Consider the following 14,717-nt stretch of genomic DNA (forward strand, 5'->3'; position numbering starts at 1 on the left):
ATATATATATCAAGATCAACTTCAGTTAAATAGTAGGTTTCAGACTAGCCTGAAATATATGAAACCTAAAAGAACAAACAAAAAATTATAAATAAGGCTTGCTTATTTGAGACAGGTCTTGCTATAGCCCAATCTGGCCTTTAACTTTCTATCTTCTTGCCCTAGTTTGAGACAAGCCTTTTGCAGTGTCTGTGCCTTATGTGTACTGTCCCACTCAGAATCATCACTGGGAAAGGCTGTCACCCAGTTTTCAAGGGTGTTGTGTACTTGGAAGCATTTTGGGCTTCATATGTTGACACTTGGTTCCTGGTTTTGTACTCATTTTTTACACAGCAAGGGAGTAAGGAATCTTGGGTTCCTCATCTTTGCAGAAACCAATCAGGACTTAGGGATCAGGGTTGGAAACTGTTGGTTCTCCTCTCTTCTCACTAAATGTATTCTGGGAAGGCTCTGCCAAAAGGGGAAATTGATTGTGTAAGAAGGGTAACTTCCCTTATAGCTTTCAAAGCAAGATGCTTCCTTCCTTTTTTCTCTTCTTGCCATAATTGGAGTTACCAGTAAAGCTGTAGTGCAGAACTCTTGAGATGTGTTTGTCACAGTGTGATGGACAGAGGAGTTGCCTGTGCTTGTTCTTATCTTTTCATCGATCCCCTTATAAACAGGAATTACAGGAAATCACAGCTAGCATATAAAACCACAAACAGATGGGAAGAATGGAGCATATAACCCCCATTCCCAGAAGCAAGCAGAGCACTGAGCTGATTGACCTTAGCATTTGGCATCTGAGCCAAAGCATCGAGGTCTAAAGATAATGACACCATCTGGGGATGGAAACCTAAATCTTCCAGCTGTGCGCAGTCTTCTGTGCCAGTCTTGTGCCACCTTCTGCAGGTTCCTCTCACCAGTATCCCAACGAGGCTTCTTTTGTGTTCTGACTAGCCTTCCAGGGTGCTGTAGTTGCTCTTGCCAGGGTCAGCTAGCACAGTGCTTATAGTGTCAGGGGATTAGGTAAGGGAATAAAAACTGTATCAGAGTGTGGCACCCCTGTGCTTTCCTTCCTGTGCTCCTGGGGGGCCTTAGGTAATACTGTGGAACTGGATTAGGTCAGGTTTCCTGCTGAAGAACAGTTCTTTCCCACTGCCTACTGACCCAAGGGTGAGTTTCCAAGCTGACCTTACCTGCAGAGTCAATTGAATGCTTAATACAATACTTTGTGGAGCCTGCAAGGTGGCAGAAACTAGGGAAACCAGTAAGAATTGTCCTGAGGATTTTAGATGGAATTTATTTTCTGTTCTTCCCTGATCCTTGGACTTTCCCCATCTAGGGTGCTTAACTTCAGTATTCTACTCCAAAAAGAATTATGTGTCCCTCTCTGCTTTTTGATAATTTTTTATTGTTGTTTTTAAGATGTGCCATTATTGTCTAGCCTAGGCTGGCCTCAAATGTGTGACCCTCCTGTGTCAGCCTCAGAGAGCTGTATTATAGCTTTATACCATTGTGACAGACTGCCTTTCTATACTTTCTTAGCCTTCAAAGCTTTTATGTCCAACCTCTGACTTTCTTCTAGAAGGCCTTCTTTGATTATCGTGGTTCAGATTAATTTCTTTGTTTTCTATTGTTTTCATTATTTTGTTCACAACTCATGAGTAGCTGTTGCTTATTCTTCCTCATTTTCTCATTACTTATACTTCACAGTTCAGCATTTATTTTACCCACATAGACTATTGAACTAGGTACTCCTGTCTTGGTTATTTGCTCTCTGAATCTACAGTCTCCTTAGCTCTATTGAAAGTATTGGTGGGCTTGAAGTCTGTGCCTTCTGTACATTTTACAAGCTGTGTAGAGAAAGTTGTTAGAACACAATAAAACAAAGAATGTGGTTCTTAAAAATTTCAGGTGGCCCGAGGGTAGGGCAAGGATCTGGAGACTGGGTGCCATTTGGGAGTTTTTAGGATATTGGGAGCCAAGACTTGAGAGAAACTGGCAAGTTCAGGCATGGTCAGACTTGTGTCTCAAGAGTTTGTCCAACTTTGAGATTCTCCTATGAGCTGAAAGGTTTGGGTAGGAAATATGTTTATTCTACAAGATTGCTAGGGTTGTTGGAATGGTGGTAGGAGCAGGTGCCTCTGATCTAGTTTCTTTTTGAGGCAAATCCTCCAGTGGTAGATGTGCAGGATGCCTAGTCACAGGAAACTTACAGCTTAAGGGACTTGATAGGAGCACCAGTAAGCACATCTGTTAGACTAAGAATTTATTTATATGTATTATTGACATTTGTATTGGTTTTATCTGGGCAGCTTGGAAATTTGAACTTGTTGTTCAAGTATGAACATCATTTTTTCTTTGCTTTGTCACTGGCTGGGTTTATAGGCCTATGTTAGGTTTTTAATCTGAGTAATAGAATCTTGGATAAAATTAAAAGTAGTGTCTTCTACTTTTGACTTGGGGGTAGAATTTTAAGCATCATGTTGACCCCTCCCCCCTATTTCTCCTCTGAACAATCTAGGACTGTGGAATACTTGGTAGCAACTGTGGGCAGGGACAAGCTTCAGCAAGATAAATTCCTTGGCTATATCTACATTTGCTGAAACTAGGTAGAAAGTGTGGTTACATAGAAAACTCAGGAAGTTGTCATTTTTGTGGAAATGAAACTAGTGTCAATTTTCTTCTCATAATAAGACCGCCAAACCTTTCTCTGCCTTTATAGATCCTTTATTTCTAAAAGTGGACTTTTGGATGGCAGAGCTTCTACTGTTAAGGTGAATAAGCTAGTCATTGATTCTCAGAATCCTGTGTCTTTGAAAAATACTGCTGCCTCTTCCTGTTCTTTTCTACCTAAAAAGATGACTTACATTTATTTACCTATGTGTAACAGCATTTTGTGATAAAGTTTAGTTTTGTGGTGATTGTATTGGTGACATATGGTACCAGGTACACTGATTGAGTTGTGAACTAGTATTACTACTCTGTAAAATGTTTTTCTTAGTAATTTAAAAATTTTAAATAAACTTTATTATTAAAAATTGCAAATAAATAGAAACACCACATTCCAAAATTAAGCATACCTGAAGTCTATTTAACTTACTGAATTTCTATACAGTAAGAGTAGGCATTCAGAGTGGAAACTGTGGAGTTTTACATTTTACATTTTGTACTTAAGTTACCACCCAAAACAAAAAATTAACGACAGAATTAGAACTAGAAAAACAATTAGCTTTATATCCTCTCTAATAATTTGCGCTTACTACCTGCATCCTCTCCTTCCTCACCTCCTTACATTTAACCTTATTCTCTTATGTTATACTTACTGTACCACCTACATGTACATTTGTTTAGGTATATTATTGGCTAGAATCTATATAAGAGAAAACATGCACTTTTTTCTTTCTGAGATATGTGACCTCACTTAATATTACACATTCTAAGTTTATGTATTTCCTGCAAATTTTTGAGCTCTATTTTCTTAAGAGCTGAGTAGTATTCCTTGTGTGTGGGGGGAGAGATATCAGATTTTTATTGTCCATTAGTCTGTTGATGGTCAACTCAGTTGTTTCCAATTCTTTGCTATAGTAAATCAAGAAGTAATAAACAGGGGGATGTAAATATCTCTGTTGTAGGGTATAGAGTTCTCTGGATATATGCCTAGGAGCAAAATAGCAAAGTCATATAATAGTTTTATTTATAATTTTTTGAGAAATCAGTTTGGAAAGCTATCTTCATTCCTTTCCTTTTTTGTTTTGTTGTTGTTATGTTTTTTGGTTTTTCGAGACAAGGTTTTCTCTGTAGTTTTGGAGCCTGTCTCTTGTAGACCAGGCTGGCCTCGAACTCAATAGATCCCTCTGCCTCTGCCTGCTAAGTTCTGGGATTAAAGACGTGCGCCACCACTGTCCATTTTGTTGGAATGGATATTTTGCCTTTTTTGAGGAAGTCTTTACAAAGGTGTAATGGCTCTAGAACTCACTGTAGTCAACCCTTTTTACCCTTAGCTGTCATTCCCTTAATGGGAGCCTTCATCTGTTTTAAGAAGCAGAGAAAGTTCTGGAAATCAGAACTGCTTTTCCCTTTCAGGAATTCAAGGTTCAAAGAGTGATTTTTTTTTTTTTTTGAGAGAAGTCTGGGTAGGGTCCTCTCACACAGACATAAACATCCTCATCTCCACCCGTAGCTTTCTTATGGTAGATGTGAAGGAGTTCAGGATACAAGACCTGAACATGGCTTTTCAGTCCTTGCATAAGTCAGTTCTTTTTTCAGGCCACTTATGTGCCCTGGTTTTGGCCCTGAAGGCCAGTGTCAGAAAGCTTTTATGATGACTTTTTGGTCCTGAGGATGAAACCCAAGGTTTCATCTTATTTGCTGTATAAGTGCTGTACTACTGGACTACACCCCCAGACCTCAAAGCCATCATTTGGCAATTACACTGGAGTATGTGGTCACAGGAAGAATCCGAGGACTATGGAGGCAGCAAAGGTATCTGGTCATTAGACTGTTTTTATCATACCTTTGCTTCAAGGTCTTGTAGTAGATGATCACCAGGCAGTAAATGGGATAGTAAATAGATCTGACCCTTTATTAGCCTCTTTGTGTACTTTTAAAAAAATGTTTATTTTGTGTGCATGGTACATGGAGGTCAGAGGACGACTTGGAGTAGATTCTTTCCACATGGTGTTTTGGGTCCTAGGGTGTACTGGTCTTTCCCTAACTCCAAACTCCTTACCCAAACTCTTTCTGAGTTCTGTGGGTGCTGGAGAACTTTAGATAATGCTATTGATTTTGAGCTATGCCAACCTCCAGGCACTCTTGTAAGCATAGACGGTCCTTAGTTTTGTCTTGCTATCTGCCATATTCAGTCATCTGCCTAGGGTTGGGGCCATCTGTTGCTTGTGTGTGACCTGAGCAGGGGAAGAGGTGTAGGGTGAGCAACAACCTGTTTTTTCAGGGACTGACTGTATTGATGGGTCCAGGGCTCCCTCCCCAACTCTGACTTCTGTTGCAGGGCATGTTATGCCTCATCTTATCTCCAGGTCTTGATTTTGTTCCAGCTGCTGTCCCCTAACCACTGTGCTAGAAAACACTTGCTAGTTTTTTTTTTTCTTTTTTTTTTTTTAATATTTATTTATTATGCATACAATATTCTGTGTGTGTATGCCTGCTGGCCAGAAGAGGGCACCAGACCTCATTACAGATGGTTGTGAGCCACCATGTGGTTGCTGGGAATTGAACTCAGGACCTTTGGAAGAGCAGGCAATGCTCTTAACCTCTGAGCCATCTCTCCAGCCCCACTTGCTAGTTTTTGTTTACTCAGGGAGCACTTTACCCTTTTGCCCTGGCCCTTGAGAATCTTTGTTATATAAAGTAGCACAGCAGGAAGAAAAACCAGGGAAATAAAGACCTCCAGAAATGAAACTTAGGATCTTTTAGGTGTAAGCCTCTACCTATCAATTTGTATCTTTGAGTTCATTACATTGTTTTCCACATTTCCTCCTGGGATATCTTCAAACAGTACGTATGGGCTGAATTAGTACTTGGAAGAATTATAATTTAGGTCATGGGTCAAGCTTGCTTTTCTTTAGCTTTGTGCAGAGAAGGAAAAATGCAAGGGGAAAGTAATGTGCTGTCATTAGACTTGGTAATCTTGAGTTTAGAGGTTCTGAGCTGGCTTAAAATTGTGTGTGTAAACTACTAGGAGGTGGGGTTATCAAGGGAACTTGGGCAAAATATTAAAAGTTATTTTTTACTAAGTGAAATAACAACAGAATAATGACTCAAAGTTAGCATAGTATAAAGCAAGATTTCCCAAATGTTAATGCTCAGATGGTTATCTGGAGAATGTTAGGAAATGCCGATTCTGATTGAGTAGATTTGGGATGAAGGCTGAGAGGACCCTGTTTCTGAAAAGCTGTCAGGTGATCCAGTACTGTGCTCGGATGAACCTTAGTTGGAATAGCAAAGCCTGGTCCTACTTTTGTTGTTTTGTTTTGTATTTTGTTTTTTTCCATCAGAAGAATTGACCTAAGGAAGGCAGGTTGGTACAGACTTTCATGTTTTAAATTCAGGACTAGCTTGTATCTAAAAGCCTTCGTTCTCTCTTATATGAGCTCTTGACTTCTTAATGCTTATTTTGCTTGAGTTTGGCTCTTACCTCCACAGGTTATACGAATCTTTCCCCCTTTTGGCTGATTTATTGTAAACAGATAAGACTAAATCTAGATTTTAAAAGAATTTTAAAGGTATAGGAACTCTAACAGAATATTGAGTTCAGAAAAATAACATGTTATGCCTAGAATTACACTCAGTGGTTGAGCTGAAAGAAAACTAGCTGTTTTCATTCCTAAGGTCTACTTTGCTCTTCCTCTGCCTTGTTTTCAAAAATTAATTTATTGCTGGGTGGTAGTGGCACATGCTTTTAATCCCAGCCCTCGGGAGGCTGAGACAGGTGGATCTTTGTGAGTTCGAGGCCAGCCTGGTCTACAAGAGCTAGTTCCAGGACAGGCTCCAAAGCTACAGAGAAACCCTGTCTCCAGAAAACCAAAAATAAATAAGTAAATAAAGAAGATATTGTCATGATATGCTAATAGACCTCATTCCTAAATGTTTATTTTTAACTTGATTTATTTTGTGATGGATTGAAGACCTTCTGACTCACATCTAGTGTGCTAATATTCCATTGTTGTTGTAGGATGGCACAGGGTTACAGGTTGGGATGTTAGTGGGCATAGGTAATTTCCTTTAGTATAATCCTAAAAGAGGGTTTCATCTCGTTTCAGTTCTTGGAGGATGCTATAGTTGTAAATGTTTTTCAGACTATTGAATCCTTGTGCTCAATACCAAGCACCATGGAAAATATTTGAACACATAGTTATTACTGATAGGGTGAAACTTCCATTGCCTCTTGGCTTGCTTGGTTTCTGGCAGTAGGTCTGCTATAAATCTTTGTTCCTCTGTATGTAGTGGATCTATCCTTGCCCCACCCTAAGCTGCTTTTAAAGTTTTCTTTTCTCTTTATTTTTCAGTATTTTGATGATGATGTGCCTTGTATTTTTTTGTTTTGTGCTTCTTTTTAAGATTTGGTGAAAATCTTGAATCTATGATTTTAAAGTTTCCATCAATTAAAAAAAATCTTTGACTATTTTGTCCTCAAAATATGTTTTTTTTTTTTTTTGCCTCACTGACTCCTCTCCACTCCTTACTCCAGTTGTCATAGGCTATTTCATACTGTCCTATAATACTTTCTTTTTTAACTCCTTTTTTCTTTTTATTTTGGATAGTTTCTCTTGTTACTTTGTTTTTTGTTTTTCAAGACAAGCTTTTTCTATAGTCTAGTCTTGGCTATCCTGTAACTCCCATTGTAGATCATGCTGATCTCGAACTCAGATCAGCCTGCCTCTGACACCCAAATGCTCAAGTTAAAGGCTAATGCTGGAAATAAAGGCATTTGACCACTACTTCTTGAGACTTTTATTTTGTTTTTGAAATCCTTCTCAGTTACTTTGCCTTGCAAACCCCACCCCCTTGACCTCCTCCAAATTTCCAGCTCAACCCACCAAAATTGCTGAACTCTGGTTTCTTTCTGCCCTACTCTATAGTTTAGGACCTCTAGGGCTGGAGCACAGGGTTTTGCTGCATTTATGTCTGAAAACCATTGTTCAGTCTGTTTTACATGCTGTTTAAAGACAGTGCTAGTAAGGCGGTTGGTTCATTGGGCAAGGGAGTTAGCCATAGATTTGAGCACCTGAGTTCTAATCCTCAGAGCCCAGGTAAAGGCCAGATGTCCAGTATGCAATGGGGAGATAGGAGGTAGAAACAGGAAAATCCCTGACTTCATGGACCAGTTAGCATAGTCTCTGTAGAAATAAAACAACAGAGACCTCGTCTCAAATAAGGTAGAAAGTGACGACCAATGACCTGAGGTTGTCTTCTGACCTCCACACGTGTACTATGGCAATGCACACTTGCATATTCATTCATATTCTCCACCTGCACCCACATGTACAGAAGAGTAAAGCCAGTCTCTCTCATTCTATCACCCTCAGGCTGTTATCCCAGATGAATTTTTAACTTAGCTATTATTTTCCTGAGAACTCAATCAAGGTTAGATTATGTTAATTTCTTCTTGAATACCCATTGTGTCCAAAAGAATGATCATGTCTCAGTATTACGTTGTATATGGTATAATCTGTAATTTTACGTGTATTCTGATGCTGCACATTCTTAGTAGAAAACCAAGTATGTGCTTCCAGGTATTACCCTGACATGAACGTAACAAATATGTATTTGGAGTCTTTCAGTACTTCCTGAAGATGGTACCATTAAACCTAGACAGTTAATTGAACTAACAAGTCACAACTGATAAGCAGACAACAAATGTTTGGCTGTCTGCCTATTTACTAGTTAGGTCCAGACAGCTCAGTAGGTATTAAGTCTTACCTGGCCTTCTCTATGCCATCTAGTAATATATTGAATTTAAAAAAAAAAATGTTCACTGAACTCTGCAATTCTACTAAGCAAGTGCTGGTACCCTACTTTTTTCTTTCCTTTTTTTTTTTCTCCTCTCCAAGACAAGGAAGGTCTTAATCTGTAGCTCTGGCTGTCTTGGTATTCACTATGTAGACCAGGCTGGTCTCAATTCACAGAGGTGTGCCTGCCTCTGCCCTCCAAGTGCTGGAATTAAAGGTGTGCACCACTATGCCCAGAGTAACTCCAAATCTATGTGTGACAAAACTCTTATCTGTTGGGGGCTGGAGAGATGGCTCAGTGGTTAAGAGCATTGCCTGCTCTTCCAAAGGTCATGAGTTCAATTCCCGGCAACCACATGGTGGCTCACAACCATCTGGAATGAGGTCTGGTGCCCTCTTCTGGTCTGCAGACATACACACAGACAGAATATTGTATACATAATAAGTAAATATTAAAAAAAACTCATATCTGTTAAGCAGTAAGCATTCATAAGTTCTATAAGAAACAAGAACCAGGATTTGACTTCTGTTTATACGATCATAAAAGCCACATAAGATTTATTAGACTATGTTGTTTGACTCTATATCTGTTTCACTTCTCTCTTCTGGGATGCAACTACCTTCCTGTTTTGTCTTTGACATGTTGGTTGCATATCTCTCATGTCTTTTCACTTTCTGCTTCATATTGTAATTTTTGTATGTGTTTCTTACACATACAAATATACAGAAATCAGTTAACTCTTTAAGAACACATGCTTTGGTAGCACTGTTCCCATTTAATCATCTGTCCTGTGACTGAGTAGGGGAAAAGTCGTTTTCTCCCACCCACCATCAACACCTGAGGCAGATGGGAGAGCTGACCCTGAGGTCATAAAATGTAAGATTGAGAGAATTATCACTGCCCCTCACCAGCTGCAGCACTAGGGAGAGTGGCCCCTGCACCTTGCCTGGACTACACAGTAAAGCTAGCTGGCCCTGAAGGAGTAGGTGTGGGAGAACCAACCCTGAGGATGTGAAAGCAGGAGAACTGGCACTGCCCCTTGCTCATTAACTACAAGGGATGAAGTAGCCAGGGCAGTGCTGACGAGCTCACCCTGGTGGTGAAGACAGGAGAGCTGGTGGACTGACCAACCTGGAACTACCCTGGCCCAGAACCAGGGTTATGTGTTGGCCCACCCTAACACCCACCCTATCTGTGATCTGCTGAAGTGGGGGGAGCGAGGTGTGTCCTACGGACCCAGGGCTTCAGGATCTCCATGACACAGAGGAGTAGCGGGATGTCCAGGAGGAAGAGTCCTACTGGAGGGCCCAGTGTCAATGGTATGGCAGAGACCAGGGGCCTCGAACCAGACCAGTGATTCTTTGTGATGAATACCTGCATGTAAAGATGTATGGATAAAGGAGTTTACTGTGTGACTCACAGAGTCACACTGTAGCTTCCTTGACAAGATTTCCCCTTCCTTCTTTTCCGTTTTTTTAAAAGAAATTTTTATTTATTTGTTTGGTTGGTTGGTTCATTGGTTTTTCAAGATAGGGTTTCTCTGTGTGGCTTTGGAGCCTGTCCTGTAATTCAATTTGTAGACCAGGCTAGCCTCATACTCACAGAGATCTGCCTGCCTCTGCCTCCCAAGTGCTGGGATTAAAGTCATGCACCACCACCACCACCTGGCCCTTTTTCTCTTAAATTTTATTGGGTCAGAGGGGGGATGCGAGGGACCAGGAGATGAGTAGGATTGGGATGCATGATATGAATAACACAAAGAATAAATGAAAAGAAAGTTAAAAAAAAAAGAGAGAGAGATGCTTTTACCCTTTGCACCCTCATTGAATCCAGTACTTGAAGGTGCTCAGTATGTCTTCCTTCAATAAACTCCGTAAGTTCTTTAGGAAAGTATGTTAGGAATGAATTCAGAAACTATGTCTGGAGGAGAATTATACATTATCTCCAGTAATTTAAGATGCTCTTTCATTGGACTGTGTGTTTATCCTAGTCTCTCTTTTTGTTATACATTTTAAATATATTTTTAATCTTTGAGAATTTCATACAATATATTTTGATCTTATCCACCCCCTTATTCTTACCGCTACATTTAAAAAATTTTTTGTGCATATGTATATGGCATGTGTGCATGCATTCTTATGTCATGTGAGTGAACCAACATCAGAGGATGCCAACTCTGAAGTTGATTTTCCTTCTTTCCTCATGATCAAACTCAGCCTTGTGCAACAAAAGCACCTTTACCCACTGAGCCATTTACCAATTTACTGTCTTCCAGGACACTACTGATCTTTTCAAAGTTGTTTTTTTGTTTCGTTTTGTTTTTGACAGGAACTTGTTATGTATCTTGTAGCCCAGATTAGCATTGAGCTTGTGATCCTCTTTACTTTTCATATACTGGGGCCAACTTTTTTTGGTGTCTTTACCTGACGTTTGACAAATTCAAGGTTACTTTTGAAGTCCCCATCTAAATATTTTAGGGACTGTCCCTTAATGTAGATAAATGAGATTCTATCTCTGTTCCTGAATGAAGAACCTACCTAGAGAGAACTTGAAATAAGATTTTGGTTGGAACTAGAACATATTGGATCATTTTTGGTGAAAGATTTTATACAGTTAGATGTCATGCAGTCATTGGGACAGTGGCATGGGACTAATCAACAGGAAGGAACAGTTGGCAAGTTTCTGTTTCTTGTTTTTACTTAGACCTGACCGTCTACCCTTGGTAGTTCACAAGAAGTCTGAGTAGTTTGTGAGGGAGAGGACAGGAAGAACCGTGGTTTTCTTAGGAGGCTTGCTGGACTCATGTAAGATGGAGAGTATTCATTCAGACTCAGAGTCTTATTTGACTTGAGTGTTGCTACCTCTGTATAGTACTTAGAAAAGCCCCGTGAAATAGGTATGCATATAAAAATTGAGGCTCAGTCAAGTTGGATTATTCAGACCTTGGCGTTATGACGACTGAAGCACCTCTTGTGTTTGCTTAAGGTGAGTTTTTTCAGTTAGAGGTGACACATGAGTAGAACCCAAGTCTCTTGACTTCCATTGAGCACATTTTTTGTTTTGTTTTGAACTAAAGATTCCTTCTCTGTGATTATTTTGTCTCCTTTCCTGCTCTCTATCCATTTAATTTCAGTGAAATTGACTGAAATAGAGGGAAGGATGGTTTAAGTTTGGAGTTTTTGGTGAGCTTTTAAAGTTTTATTTTTAAATAGGCAGCCTTCCAGACAGACTGGGAATGTAGCAGAAGGCCTGAGAACCAGGAAGTGACACAGACCTGTTTATATCATCCCACTTGAGGGCCTTTGGAAAGCCATCCTTGTAGATGGTAAAAAGTAAACACAATTGCAACAGCCTTTTCCTTTGGGGTTGCTATTTTTGACGTGGAGGAGGTGTTTCCTGCATAGCTATAACTACTTTGAACACTAAAGTCTGGCTCCTAAATCTCCTCTCCAGTGACATATATAGATAGGTATTTATTTCTTCTTACAGACAGAAGCATTTTGTGATTCTAGGTAGACAAAATGGATTGCACCTCTCTTCATCCTTTAGAGTGACTTAGTCTTCTGTTTTGTCCTAATTTTTATTGTTGTTGTTTGGTATTTTGTTTGTTTGGTTTTTTTTTTTTTTTTGATTGATGCAAGTAAGTAGTTTCTGTATGCAAAGATTGTCCCAGAAGTGTGATCACCAGTATGTACTTGAGAGTAGGGTACATCTTACCCCACAATACACACATCAAAAGTCTTTGTTCTTAAACTCCTTTGTTTTCTTTTAACACTATAAAATACTTTTTTTCTTTTGGGTCCTAGTAACAATTTGGATGTTATAGATAAACATGTACTTCTTGAGAATATTGTGAATTCCTTGAGAATAAGATACCGTATATGGTCTCTATAATTAACCAAACCTTGCATAGAACACATCTAGTAAAGATGTGCTGAATTGCAATATAGTCAGTCCCTGGAAACACAGAGCCCTAAGGGTTCAGATTGAACAAGCCACCTTCTTGACTTTTTTTTTTTTTTTTTTTTTTGGCAAAGTGAGTATTGGAGCCTGTTCCTCTCAGCTCTGCTGTGAATCTTGAAGAGAGTGTGATGACATAAAAGATCTATCTCTGGGGCCTAGAAACCAATCGCTGCTGTTTCTGTCAAGCATGTTTTGCTACCTAGTCAAAACTTGTTGATATGCCTCTTCTCCCCATTTTATGCAATGATTACCTGTGGTAAATGCAGCTTGTGAGAGAAACCTGTTTCTGTATGGCTTCAAGGAGAGGGATATACATGGTTGTCTCAAGATAGAATTGACTCAGGAGGCAGAGACAGGAGAATACGAGTTCAAAGATAAAATTGAACATGGCATTTTATTTGGAAAACAAAAGAGCAGGGCATTCTTCAGGCAAATGGGTATTTAATTTTTCATGAAGCAGTAGTGCTTAGAGAAAAACCTTTAAAAATATTTTGAAATTTGGACAGAGCCTTATTTAAAGTTGAGGAAGGTTCTTTTTAACTCATTGGCTGTTTTTCATTTTGTTTGTTTATTTTTTTTTAAATCTGAATTGACCTTGTGTATTGAGCCTGATTTCAGGATGTTTCTAAACCACATACAAAGGCTGCCCTTTGGGAGTCGAGTGGGTATCAGCCATAGCATGATAAAAGAAAGGGCCCTCGCCATCATAATCTGAAGTCTGCAGTTTCAGATCCATCCTATAGCGTGTATTTTTTTTCCCCACCTTACCTAGTCTAATAGTATCAGTGTTATCCAGTTTGAGGATGGGAACCAAAAATGACGTTCCCTAGACCACCCAATTAATTCAGACCAAATAGACCAAAGATTCTGGCCTGGTCTATATTATTCGTGAGAGACACTTAGCTGAACAGTTTTCCTGTCACTGATAAGAAAATAGAAGCACAGGAAGTGAAGTTTTTGTCATAGGTTAGCCTGTCAGACTGTGGTAAAGCTCTTCCCTAAAAAAAGTGACTTCCTGACTACAGATTAGAAATCTATATGGCTGAGTTCCTTGCGCTCCTTATTTTCCTGTCGGAATCAGTTTTGCTTTGTTCTTCTCTTCTGCTCTTTTCTCGTGTGCTTTCCTCTAACCTCTCCAGGCTCCTGCAGTGCTCCACTGTTCCTTGTGTGTAGAGGCTTGGGGTGGTTTGGTTTGGTTTGGTTTTTCTCTCTCATTGTTAGGTGTTTGTTATTTTTGGAAAGCACTTTGGGAACACTGTGTACTAGGTGGTGGGTCCAAATGTGCTGGTGGATTGATCAAACTCTCCTGAGTTTGCTGCAATGCAGAGGGAGATAGATGCTGGAGTTTGGGTTTGGACCACTAGGACAGATTTAACATTTCTTCCTTTTAGCTAGAACTTTTGTTGATTTACTTTTTCAGAGGAAATACTTTTGGGTCCCTCCTAGAAGACTTTGAATTCCTTAGACCTAAAAGGGCCTTGGGGAACCATCCCTGTCCATCCCTGTGCTCTGGGATGGCTTGCTTGATGTCAAGCCACTGCCTAATGCTGAAGCTGGACCTAGCTGTCTCCTATGTCAGGTTCCTGCTGTAGTCAAACTGTTGCTAGGTCCTAGAAGAGAGGTGTTGGAGACCAAAAGAGAGGATTGAAGGAGGATAAGGTAGTTAGTGTGTCTGATCTTGGGAGAAAGTGTGATGCCCTGCGTGTATCAACAGCAATTCTTCTGGAGCAGCACAGGGGTATAAGAAATATGAAAGCAATTCAAGAAATCTGGCATGTTCCAGTAACTTTTAGGTGGCTTAAGAGGAAATCTGAGGGTAATTTTTGTAATTAGGAGAAAATTAAATTTCAACAAAAGTTTGTTTTTAGCTAGGAATGGTGGCGCACAGCTACAATCCCAACAGTTGGGAGGTTGAGGCAGTGAGATTACAAATTCAAGGCCAGCCTGGGTTATCTTGCCTCACCTTCCCCTCTCCACTGCTTTCTTTCCTTACCTGCCTTGAAAAGCCAAATGTTTCTCAGATCCCAGCACAGGGCATTGTGGTAGTTGAAGCACTGAAGTGTGAGTGCCTGAGTGGAAGCAGAAGTTAGTGACCGGAAAGATCCACAGGAGGCATCAGAAAACCTCTATTGTTTGTAGGTGTGGTAGGAGGTTTTGATGATTTCAAGGTGAATGGGAGTGAAAGGGGGAACAATGCAATCCCTTCTGGAAGGTGAGAGCTAAGGAAGGGGAGTCACTTTGATTGTTCTCTGGGAACTCTGAACTTCTTATCACTACATTATTTAATGTAATCAACTGCT

The 14,717-nt window shown here is 39.9% G+C and overlaps 1 protein-coding gene across 1 annotated transcript in view; it reads left to right on the forward strand.

The window, feature by feature from the left end:
• The window catches only part of Susd6 (sushi domain containing 6), a 97,679-nt gene that overhangs the window by 22,046 nt on the left and 60,916 nt on the right, over positions 1–14,717 (forward strand). The gene's annotated exons all lie outside the window — the stretch shown is intronic.

Source organism: Microtus ochrogaster, chromosome 1, assembly GCF_000317375.1.
Source record: "Microtus ochrogaster isolate Prairie Vole_2 chromosome 1, MicOch1.0, whole genome shotgun sequence".
Lineage (NCBI taxonomy): Eukaryota > Metazoa > Chordata > Mammalia > Rodentia > Cricetidae > Microtus > Microtus ochrogaster.